The following is a 13,484-nucleotide window of genomic DNA, read 5'->3' on the forward strand; positions in this document are numbered from 1 at the left end:
CGCTTGGCAAAAAAAAAAAAAGAAAAACAACAAGATACCTGTAAATAGTGCAGGCGATTCCGCCCACCATTCCACTCAATGAGCGTATGTCCTGGAATGAGTGTGAGATGGGAGACGTGAATCTGCTGTTCCCTCAGTCAGTCTCCGTTCCTGAGTGCCTCTCCTAGTGTGAGCATCTCACCGCGCTGAGTGTGATTCTAGTGTTTAAAGATACTGTACATATTTTTCATACAACATGGCCCCTAAACGCAAGCCAACTACTTTATCTGGTGCTCAACTGAAGAAACAGCGATCTGTTCCACTGCTGGAAAAAAACTGGCTGTGTTGGATTTATTGAGAGACGGTATGTCAGTCTCCAGCATGGCGTGTAAATATGGCTGCAATGAATCTAGCATCCAATCCATCAAGATTCGAGAGAGAGAAATACATCAAGCCGTGGCATCAAGTGTTCCAATAACTGCTAAGGTGACGAGCCAGGTGCTTGATAAGACTTTAATGAAGACTGAAAAGGCATTAAACTTATAGCTGGAAGACATGAACCATAAATGTGTGCCTATCGATGGCAACACGTTGTGAGAAAAGGCTCGTAGCCTCTATGCGCTGTTCAAAATGCCCGCCGAAGAGGGACAGCCTTCTGATGAGAAGGAATTCAAAGCCAGACAAGGCTGGCTTAACAGTTTTAGGAACTGCTTCAACCTCAAACATGCAGACTACTGGCGAAGCTGCATCTGCCAATGAAGAGGCAGCAAAAGCCTACCCTGAACAATTAAAGAAAATCACAGAAGAAAAGGGCTATCTTCCGGAACAAGTTTTTAATGCTGACGAGACTGGGCTCTTCTGGAAAAAAATGCCCAACCGCACTTACACTTCGAAATCAGAAAGACAAGCCCCTGGCTTCAAAGCAGCTAAAGACCGTGTGACTGTGTTGTTTTGTGGCAATGCGGCTGGGCATTTAATAAAGCCAGGCTTGCTCTACAGGGCTGCAAATCCCCGTGCCCTAAAAGGCAGGAACAAAAATCTCCTGCCTGTGTTCTGGCAATAAAATAAAAAGGCTTGGGTGACAGCAGCATTATTTCTGGATCGGTTCCACAAGTGTTTCATTCCGCAGGTCAAGAGGTACCGCGAAGAGAAAGGACTTGACTTTAAAGTGTTGCTGATCGTAGACAATGCTCCTGGCCACCCTGTGGCACTCCGGTTTGCGCATAACAAGTTGAAGTCGTCTTTCTCCCCCCTCCCCCCCATACCACCTCCATCCTCCAACCACTCAACCCAGGCGTGATTCGCTGTTTCAAGGCCACGTACATGAGGCTTACGTTCTCACGGATATGTAGCGCTATGGATGCTGATCCCAATCTTGACGTGATGGAGTGTTGGAAGTTCTTCAACATTTACGATTGCATCACTTATATTAAACAGGCAATGGATTCAATCAAGCCTGAAACAGTCAATGCACGTTGACGAAACTATGGAAAGAATGTGTAAATGATTTTAAGGGTTTTCCTACCACTGACAAAGAAGTGAAATTCATTGTTCAGGTGGCCAGGCAAGTGGGTGGTGATAGCTTCGTCGACATCCTTGGGGAAGAAATTGAAGAATTCATTGAGAGCCATAGAGAAACATTGACTAACAAAGAGTTAGAGGAACTGATAAAATCATCTACAGAAGACGAAGATGATGACGAGCAGGAAGAGCCAGCAAGTTGGAATCTTCATAAACTTGCTGAAGTGTTCCAAGCAGCGAAACACTTGAATGATTTAATTTCTGAATATGATCCCTCTATGGAGTGAAGCCTCAAAATCACACAGAGTATTATGGACTATTTGAGACTGTATTAAGAAATGTTTGAGCAGCTCAAGAGACAACAGCGACAGTTGCTGATCACCATATTTTTCAAGGAAAAACAACCAGCAGCAGATGAGCCTATGCAATCAACTTCTCGAGCTGAACCAGAGCCAACCACTTCATCTACAACTCACTCTCCATCACCCAAGCTCTCCATCAACTCCATCTCCTGGATCGACATCAAGCCCTGATGACCCCCCTGTAATTAAAAATACAGTACTGTAAAATTATATTTTGCATATGTACTCTTTATTATATACCGTACATTACTGTATACATTATACATATTACTGTACAGAGTTGCATACACAAAATCATGTATAGTATACTATACTTTATGGGCGATTTAAGGGATTTTTCAAGGGTAATTTTGACTATACGAGATTTTCACCTTACGCGCTGACTTTAGAACCTAACCCCCACGTAAGATACGACTCCACTGTAATGAAGTGTTAGCAAAAATCCTCTTGTACAAGAAGAAATTAATAATCTTTCATGTTTGCCCGAAGAAGGAAATTTGCCATAAAGGTTCTTCCTCTTTGATTTCAATTGCAATTTGTTTTTATATTGATTTCTTGTTAACATTGTAATTAGTGGCTGTCGCAGGGAAAGTGCGCCCTGTCCCCTCTTGGGGCAGGTCAATTACTTCCCTGTGGTCACATCCTTACGACCACCCTTGTCTTTGGGTAGTGTAGACTAGCAGTAAAATTCAGTATGGCCATTCTCTCTCTCTCAAGGTTGTGTGGCCCAACGGCCAGAGTCAGGGTGACGGCCTCTTCCGACAGGACTGTGGGACCCAATGGCCCGAGTAAATATGGCTTCCCAGTTCAGCCAATGTGTATCGCCTAGTGGTCAGAGTCAGTGTAGCCGCCTGGCTGAGCAAGGCAGTATGGCCTGGCAGCAAGAGTCAGTAGCGCCGCCCTCCCTCAGGGCTGCATGGCCTAGCGGCCAGAGTCAGTATCACTGCCCCTTCTATGGGGCTGTGTGGCCTCATGGCCTGTCAGGGGAGTAGGCCACCACCCTGAGGTGGGTGGCGGACACGTAGGGGGATCTGGGCCCTCCCTGCTCCACCAGGTCCCAGCTCAGGGCCCTGTCAGTGACAAGTATGCCCACCACTGGGTCAGCGGGGAGTCTGCCCAAAACATGCTGACCCCACTCAGGCACCACAACTAGTCTCCCTGTGCTACTTTCTACCCGGTTCCTGATGCCGTGGTCCCGGGGTCTTTGGACTCCTCAGTTAGTGCAGCTCCCAACAGCTCCGCCACTCCTCAGGTGACCTCCAGAGTCTCAGCATCTCTGGCTTCCACCCATCTGGGGCTTCTGTGGTTCCTGGGCTGGAACCCGCAGCATGCGCCCTCTCTCTTCAGCGGTCAGCCCTGAATGAGCTGAGCTGCTCCCTTTTATACCTAGTCTCCAGCCAGAGCATACCAAGGAGAACCATGAGGGCATGGCTTCCTTGGCCCAGCGAGTGGTGTTAACCCTTGCAGTACCAGTGTGGGGCAAGTGTGCCCCGTCACAGTGGCACTTACCCGTCAGCAATATACTGTAAAAACAGACATTTTCTGAAATAGAGTGGGCAGGGAGGAATGGTAAATGTTATCTAAGAACAATATTGAACTGGCTTTAAGTAGATTATATGAACCATGAATTTACTTTGGAAGGTTGCATTAATCCAGAAAGTAAGAGGTTAAACTCCACATTGCTTGGTGTGTGTCAAGAAGCTAGGTCAAAGGGGCCTATAAATTAAAATTTATTTTCCGTCCAGATTATGTACTTTGTGTGGCATTAGGAGGCTGTATTCATGTTTCCTGCAAATAATTATCCAGGCTAATACTTAAACCATAATTCAGGAAAACGTAAAAGGACAATGGCACATGTCAGCAGAGGCCCATTTAGGACATGAACCCACAAGGTGAAAACAGACAAGGAGAGAATACCCAATTACTGACAATGCAGGCAGCAACCATAAGACAGGATCCACAGTGACCTGTGTAACTCTGACCGATACCAGATGAGGTGCTCCACGTGGAAGAGGTTTTTTTCCAGTCACCCAGACCTAATATTCACAACACAGCAGTGGTGCATACACTGTAGTGGCACAGTCCCACTAGTGGTTGCTGCAGAGATACACAGTAGGAAGCGGGGGAGGCCACAGAGGCTCAAGGGTGTATAAAGTGAGCATCCTTGGCCCTGAGACCCTTACCACAGCTTTTGGTGTTCCACAGATCCCCCGGAGACTGAGCAATACAGAAACTGGGAGGGGTAGACCGTCCAACAGTAGCCACATGCAGTGGAATCACCAGGTACTATGCATGGGCTCTGGAGGGCACAGGGCATCATTGATGCCACATGCCTATGGCAACTGAGTGGGCATAACACAAGGACCAAACACTAATCAGAACCCACAAGCACTGCCTGGTGCACAGGGAAGCAATCAAGTTGTGGTGCATCTGTATGCACTGCCTTGTCAGTCCTCCCTCCCCAGCACACCTCCACGCACAAAAAGGGACAGTCCACACGGTAGGAGTAATGATTTGATCTGCACACACCAGAATAATTAAGCAACATGCACATTTTGAGTCTCAGGGACACACCGGTGAACTCAGTCACCAGCAGTTGCAATACTCAGTCAGTTGATGCCATTAGCCCAGGGGTGAGAGCAGCTGGAGAATGCAGGCTCCCAGTAGGGGTGAAGCTAGAGCAGTACACAGAGAAAAAGGCCACAGCAGGTATTTCCCTGCATGCCCCTGGATATCCCCAGTATGCCTCCAGTGGTGAACTAGATACATGCAGTGTTGCCAATTTAGTCATTGGTTGGAAATTTGAATAGAAATTGAAACATTAATACACAGTTTAAAAGCATATACAGTATATGATATAATACTAGTGCCTGAGAAAGCATAATGGGTTTGAAAAGTATGAACAAGGACTAGCTTCCTCACACAGCTATTGTTTTTTATGACAATGTCAGCACATTCGTTTTGGCAATGTTGGCCAACCTTATAATTTCAAATTATGATTTGTAAGCAAGGTTTGAATGAGCTCTCCCCGGACAGCTAGTGATGAACCAGGGGGTTGGTGGAAAGGTTTCAGGATCAGACTATATTTATGTAACCCTTCTGCCCTTCAGAGTTGGCAGCATCTTGGGGTTCCATTCCAATAACACAATGCAAAACCAGCTCGAGCCCCCACCCAGTGACCTGGGACAAATATATACCACCCCCACCCCCGGGCGCCTCTAAGAGGCAATACCTCCCCTCTCACAAGCACATAGTCTGAGTGTAGCAAAAAGCCTTTTAATAACAGAGAGAAACAATGTGGCATTATGTTGGGGAAACACCACCAACAGGATTCATAACACAAACCATGAGCAAAAACCCACCCCAAGCAAATTGGGCCATGTCTTTTCCCTTTGGTTCTTGAGTCCAGCCACCCAAAAGTCACCCAAAGTCCCAAAAGTCCAACAACTCAAAAGTCTCTGTTCCTGGTCAGTGCAGCCCCAGAGTTCAAACGTTTATCTGTAGAGTTTTACCTCCCAGGCGGGGTGGAAAGGGGGGGGGTTTAAGGGGCACCTTACATGGTCTGAAGCCAACTGCCCCACCTCTCCATGGGGCTCCACTCCGCTCTGCTCCACCAGCCGTCCTGCAAACTGCTCCACTCCACCAGTGGTCCCATGAGCTGCTCCAGCCATCCCGCAATATATCTTCAGACCCTCCTACTACTTAACACAGCGCTCAGTAATTTTAGCTCTTTAGTGATTTCAGCTTGTAATAGGGGAGCCTCAGTGCTGGTGTACCATTAGCCCAAAGTGAATTCAGCTCAGCAGCCTGTAACCAGACTCCTAATAGAATCAAAATTAGCTCCGATGAGAAGCTGCAATTAGTGCTTCAGGCCCTCACCACCAGGTACTAATACCTACCCCCCAGCCTCCTTCAATTCACTGGGAGTTGGGACCCTTGCCTAGCGAGTGCTGCTTAGTTGATGGTGAGTCCTTCCATCATAACAAAAGGCCAAGTACAGTTCCACTGTCCTTGAGTCACATAATCAGGATAATAACAGTTTATTCTTCCTGCCCCAATAACAGAAACTGGTGCTCCTACAGCAGCCGAAGTGACCATCTAGGCGGGGTGTGTGTGCCTATGGGAATGAGATCAGCCCCTGAAGTTCTTTTCCATAACCTGCCTCAACTCACCACCAGATGTCAGGGTAGAGCTCATCCTGACTCTGCTTACATCTGCATGAACACACCTACTCTGCCTAGGTATCCTGCAAACAGAGCTGTGTTGCCCAAGTGATTCATTTTGGCTGATATTGGGTTATAAATCACTTCAGTATTGAATGAGGGAATAATTAAATGTTGTTATTATATGAGTAAAGGGCAGCAGAACTGTGCTTAACCTGTCCTGATTGTGGGGGAGGGGGACACCCTCAGTGCTTAATTTTTGCCAGGGCTGAGCCCTGGCACCTCTAGGCTTGGTAGTTCATAGCCCCAGCATCTCTGGGCTTGCCACATCAGTGATGAATATAAAAAACTTGTTTGATCCCCGGCACCTTTTTCATTGCAAATTAAGCACTGGTCACTCTTAACTGAACTGGGTTTGGATGCCAGACCTGTTGGGCGGGAGAGAGAAAGAGACAGGGTGAGGACAGGTGTTTTGCTTGGTGGTGTAGGCTCCGCCTAAGAGTCACAGGCACTATTTGACCTGCCCCTGTGTGATGGGTTCCCCCCGGGGTGCCACTTGGAACTGGGATACCACTGAGCTCACCTGACCTACCAGCCTGGGTTCCCTTTACACCATGCTGCTATGACAGGCTCTTCAGCTCCTTTCCAGCGCGTTCGCACATGCGCACACACACACACACACATGTAGGGCCACACCCAGCTACTGTTTCACACAGATCCTGAGATCAGCTCTGCATGGGAAAGCTCAGCTAAGGAATTGCCCAGCACTCAAGTGCACACACCCTCTGGAGTATACACCCAAAACTGTATCGTCTTGCACTGCACAGAGAACTGCAAAGTGTAAGTTCATGAAATTCACTCCCTCCCTCAATGTGGAGGAAGATATGCACAGCTTTTTGCCCTCAGTTATGAATACCACAAACTGGTTTTAGAAAAAACAAAAACAAGTTTATTAACTATAAAGATAGATTTTAAGTGATTATAAGGGATAGCAAACAGATCAAAGTAGATTACTGAGCAAATAAAACAAACATGCAAACTAAGCTTAAGGTACTAAAGAAACAGATACAAGTAGCAATTCTCACCCTTAATGTTGTTTTAGGCAGATTGCAGAGATTCTTGGAAGCAAGCTGCTCTTGCTTGCATCTTAAGACTCCAGGTATGTCATTCTTCTTCCCCCTCCCTCCCATCTTTGTTTCTTAGATGTTTCCAGCAGTCATCCTGGGCTGGGATTCAGTGAAGAATGAAGAACAATTATGTCACTCCCCTGCCTTAAATAGGTTTTACATATGGCAGACACCCTTTGTCTTCCAGTGTGATCCCCACCCCTGTCAGTGGAAAGACACTGGTATTCCAAGACAGATTCCAGTACAGGTGACTTGATCACATCACCCTGCAGCCATAACTCAAAGTTTATTTTCAGTGTCCACACGAAGGCTTTCCAGAAAGGTGGAAGATTAGCATCTTCAAAGACCTATTGTTCTCCCTAATGCTCCGTTGACTTGTTCCCAGCTAGCCAGCCTGACTGATTGATTGCATTCTATCTCTTGGGTATTTCCCAGGTGCAAACACTTTTGTAGTATAGATGTATAGTCAGTATTCCTGACTTTAGATAAAAAGTGATACATTCATACAAATAGGATAATCATAACCTTTCCAAGGATACCTCACATGACCTATCTTGCATAAAATGCATTATGATTATGACACAATCATATCATAATATTGCTATGAAATATATGGGAAGCAGCGTCACACCCTCTCCCCTGTTTAAAAATAGAACCGAGTAGGCTCTATAGAGAGTCTTGTGTTTTTTTAAGTGACCAGGAAAGCTGAAATCACTGATAATCAGGTCTAAGTGCTGAGACCCACTGCAGGACAGTGTTCTGTGAAAGAGGCAGCCCACCTGGACTAACAGGAAGTCCACTGAGAGCTGAAATCACTGAGAGCTGGGTGGAACCTCAAGAGACCGACTTGCAGAGGTCACAATGGCAGGTGGCAGCAGAAGGTGACAGCACAGTGACGGCAATGGACCAGTGGAGTGAACAGTGGCCAGAGTGAACGGCTGAAAGAATGAACAAGGTGCCTTCTCCCCTCCCATCCCCCAGAGTTGGAGGTGAACTCACAGGAAAGCACTTCTGAACTCTGGGTCTTCACTGACCAAGGACAACAACTATGAGTGGGATGCGGTGGAGGGAGAAGAGAGGGGCACATTAAAGGAACATTTGTTTCTTGGACTAGGTTTTAGTGACTTTGCTCCAGAATGCTAGATTTGTGTCTGGGAAACGTATATAAATATACATTTCTTAGTAGGCCAAGATTTTTAAAATGAATTCTTTGCTAAGGTAGTTATCTCACATTGTTGCTATCCTGGGGAGTTGCTGTACTGAACATTTTTATTATTATATTAGAATTAATTTTTATATAACAATGGTCATACTGGGTCAGACCAATGGTCCATTAAGCCCAGTATTCTGCCTTCCAACAGTGGCCAATACCAGGTGCTTCAAAAGGAATGAACAGAACCGACAATCATTGAGTGATCCATTTCCTGTCATCTACTCCCAGCTTCTGGCGAAAAGAGGCTAGGGTTATTCAGAACATGGGGTTACATCCCTGGCCATCCTGGCTAATAGCTATTGATGGACCTATCCTCCATTATCTTATCTAGTTTTGTTTAGAACCATGTTATAGTTTTGGCCTTCACAACATCCCCTGGCAAAGAGTTCCAAAGGTTGACTGTGCTTTGTGTGAAGTAATACATCCTTTTGTTTGTTTTAAACCCGCTGCCTTTTAATTTCATTGAGTGACCCCTAGTTCTTGTATTATGTGAAGGGGTAAACAACACTTCTTATTCACTTTCTCCACATCAGTTGAGATATTATAGACGTCTATCATATCTTGCCTTCTTTATCTCTTTTCCAAGCAGAAAAATCCCAGCCTTTTTAAATCTCTCCTCATATGGAATCTGTTCCATACCCAATAATTTCAGTTGCTCTTCTCTGTATCTTTTCCAATTCCAATATACCTTTTTTTGAGATGGGCTGACCAGAACTGCATGCAGTATTCAAGATGTGGGCATAGCATGGCTTTATATAGTAAAAGTGGAGGAGCTTGGTTTGCCAGACCTATCAGCAAAGCCAGTGCTGACAACCTACGTGAAAAGGCTGCAAAACACCAAGCCTCTGAACTGCATTGACATGCAGAAAGCCTTATAAGCCAATCACTGTAAAAGTCAATTTTAGAAGTACTTAATGAGGCTGTTAAGAATGCTGGAGACACAAACACAGTTCACACGAACAGACATGTCTGTCATATCATACTTTCTATTTAAGCAAGAGAAATCACATGGTACAAACTGGAGGCCAATGTTAAGTCCACTGTCATTTGTTAATCTTGAAGTTGGATACTGGTTCTGAACAAGACCAGCAAATGCTCACTATCTTTTTGCAAGAAACTCAGCTGACTGCTTAGAAGCATGCAGTGCAACAGTGAAAGACTCAGCAGTTGAAAAAGTGAAAAATGTATGCACCATATTCAAAAAATGTGCATAAATAGCTGATGAATGCACTAATGCAAATGGGCATAAAGTATTAGGTCACTGTGGTTATCTTCATGTCAGTCATAGGCCAATAGATGCATGTCTAGATGTTCAGGTTATGGAAGACACAATGGCTGCACCTGTGACAGCCCACATTTAAAAGAGTTAAATGCTTGTAAACTGAACCCCAAATAGATGGGTGCTTGTGCATTTGATGGAGCTGCAAACTTTTCTGGAAGACAGAGTGGAGTACAAGCTCTGCTCAGAGAAAAGTGTAACCCATATCTCTCCTATACACACTGCAGAGGCCATCTACTCCAACTAGCACTAGTACAAGCTGCAGAATCTTCAAAAGACATTTAAAAAGCCACCAATTTAATGTCTTGCTGGGGAAAAAAAAGAGCATAATGAAGAGTCCAAAAGGACTGAATGTCTAGAAGATACACTCGGACTGAAGTTCAAATTAGTCCAACCTGGGAAAACCTGCTAGCTTTCTGATGAGTGATCCTTGGCTGTTGTCTTAAAATTGCTGCAACTGTTATTACTGGCTTTGGAAAGTTTCTATTGAAATGGGACGGATCAAAGTAGTGAGGCTGGTGGATTACTTTTGCTAGTAAGTTAAGAGAAGACTATTGCCATTCTGTCTCTTGTAAGTCTACTGTTGAAACTACTTGGGTCATTAAATAATGCCATCCAGGATCTGTTACATTAGTCGATCTTTGTCCAGCAATTGAAGCTACATTTGGATCAATTAGAGGGCTATCCATTGAAAATGTACTGGAAGAAGCACAGACTTCAGTCCAGAAGTCGACTAATGAAGGCACTTATTGTGAATCCTTAAATGAAGAGGGCAAGAAGTGTTTGTTAAACCAGATGAAAAAGTACACAGACTTGATTCTTACAAATCTACAACAGCAACTTCTGGATTCTACTCAACCTCTGCGTAGCTTTTACAGATGCCTGACTTATAAAACACCGACCATTGAGTGGAGTGAGGCACTACCAGCAATGGGGCTGCCATGTGCTCAGGACAGACTAGAGAATTTCAACACAGAGTGGAATGTCATACAGTGAATGAACAAAAATTTGACTTCAATTTCATCATTGCTAGTGATTTGACCCAAACTTTGTGCTATGTTTCCTGGGATGAAAGAAGTAGGAATTCATCTCTTGCTACTCCCAATCACAACAGCTACAGTTGAGCATTCTTTTTCCTCATTGAATAGAATTTTATGATCTGAAGAAGTCACCTTCTGCCTGATCATGAGCATATCATGAAGGACTGGACACATGAGAAGCCAGCAAAGATGAATGCACTTCATTCAAGAAGTTCATTAATAGAGTTGTGCAAAATTACAAGAAGAAACCAAGGATGTAGATGTTGTGCTTCATAGTAGGCTTGAGTAGCCAACTTTAATTTGTGTGATAATTTTAAAACAGGAGTTAAAGCTAATAAAAAGGTAGTGAAACATTTTTTCAGTTTTTACTGTGGTGCCATACAGTTCACCTTCACCTGCACAGTCTCACCCCTTGGCCCTCACATCCCCTGTAAATTCAAACACCCGCCCTAATTTCAATTCCTGGGGAAAACACAGGGTCACACACACTTATAAGAGCCAGCTTCCATTACCAGAACTCATTAGGCCAGAGATGCTACAGGAGGCTAGCTCCAGCAAGATGTAAACTGTGGGGCACATTCAACCGCAAGGCATTTTTAGAGGGGAGAGAGGGTGGGGAGGGAGGAAAGATGGTCCTGTGACTAAATCACTAACTGAGACTCAGGAGACCTCACTTCAAGTCTGTTATGCTACCAATTTCATGTGTCACCTTGGGCAAGTCACACAGTCTCTCGGTTCCTCAGTTCCACCTCCATTAAATAGGGCTAATAATACTTGCCCAGGCGTATTTAGTTAAAATGTGCAAATGCTCACAAAAGGGTAGAGTTCACAAACAAATTGTAACATGCTGCAACGGATTGTCCGTTATCTGTAATTAACATCAGTAGATGTATTACTGTGTTTGCTGAATAATCAACAAAAGCATTAGGTTCAACTGTCTGCCATGCCTTTTGGGGCAGGAAGTGCTACCCATGAACTGAGAGCAGATAACATACAACGTCTTGAGATGGCATGCAAAAACAATAGCTGAGGGAAGACAGTACGGGGGCACATTAACCACACTGACAGGAGAGATTACAATTCTGTGCCTATTGGACAGATAACGTAGGACTACTTTTTCAGAACAGCGCTAGTTGGGAAAAGAGGACATCTGCCAAAAAACTGAGAGGTGGTACAGAGTAACATCTCTCTTCTGCAGCTAATTCAACCTAGAAACATTATCCACTCAGGCTGAATATTAGTTTGTGTCTGTGCGCATACACACACACACACACACACACACACACGTGTGTTTATATAAAGTACCATAAGAATTTCATAATAATCTTCATCACAGTAAATTGTGGGTGACCTCTTGTATAACACAGGCCATGGAACTTCCCCAAAATAATTCCTTTTGAACTCGAGCATCTCTTTTAGAAAATCATCCAATCCGGATTGTAAAATAGCCAGTGATGGAGAATCTACCACAGCCCATGGTGAGATTTTATGCCTGGGCTGATCATGACAATTCTGTACGGCTGAAATAATTCCACTAGTTACACTCATGCCACCAGTGCTATACATAGCAAGGGTTGTTTTGCCTTCCTCCAGCAGAGGAGAATCTCTCAGCTTGTCATTTGGTGACACATGTACAGTAGCAAACATACAGACAATATCCAAGAAAATAGCACAGTAGGGACAACCACAAAACAGATAATCACAGTTGGGATGAGCAACCCTTATACTGACACTAACCTAGTCAAGAAGCAGAGGTAGAACATGTACCTGATCTCAAATTCCAAAGATATTCGAGCTCCCCTATACATGAGCAGATGAAGTGCTACATTGACCACAGACAGTCACATGTGGAAAGTCTGACTGAGGGTATTCATGAGAAGAGAGAGCCCTTTCCCAGCCAGTACACGCAGTGTAGTTGTTCCATCCTCCCTAAAAACAAATGTCAAAGCCCAGCACTCTCACAGTCAGAGAGTTAGTCACTATTGCCAAATATATGGCAGCAGCCAATTGGAATCAACACACATTCCAAGCCTGAAAGAGAGGGTCCACGCATGCACAGAGTACCTTACTCCTACTTGAGATTCCCATTCATACATCCAGGGCAGCACTGCAGGTAATAAGTAAGATCACCCTGGAATTCCAGCCCCACCCCCAACTGTGCTCAGATTGCTGGTGTGGTTTTATTCCAGAAGACCAGTGCAGTGTCCATTCTAAAGCTACAAACAGGCCAATGAGCTAATTGGTAAATCACAGCAATAACCAACAATCCCAAGGTCTGTATCAATAGATCATTCTGAGGGACCAGGTACTACCGCTCTCCCTACAGTAATTCATCATTTCATTGCTCTTACTTGTGGGGAGAGAGGATGTGTAGAGGAAGGAAGGCCTACATTCTTTGTTCCTTGATGATTATGTATCTGACCATATTAAAAAACATATTCTTTGCTTGTACCAAACAATACAGTGACCAGTCCTCTTCATTGTTTACCGATAAAGTTTGCAGATGACACAAAGATTGTGGGAGTGGTAATGATTGTGTGTGTTTATCCAGGTCATTGATAAAAACACTAAATAGCAAAGGGCCAAGATCCAGTCCCTGCAGGATTCCACTAGAAACACATCCGCTCATTTATTATTCCCTATTTACCATTACATTGTGAAACCTGTCAGCTGTCCAGTTTTTAATCCAGTTAATGAGTGCCATGTTGATTTTGTATCTTTCTAGTTTCTTAATCAAAATGTCATGCGGTACCAAGTCAAACGACTTATAGAAGTCTGTTACATCAACACTATTACCTTT

This window comes from Caretta caretta, chromosome 2 (genome assembly GCF_965140235.1).
Source record: "Caretta caretta isolate rCarCar2 chromosome 2, rCarCar1.hap1, whole genome shotgun sequence".
Taxonomy (NCBI): domain Eukaryota; kingdom Metazoa; phylum Chordata; order Testudines; family Cheloniidae; genus Caretta; species Caretta caretta.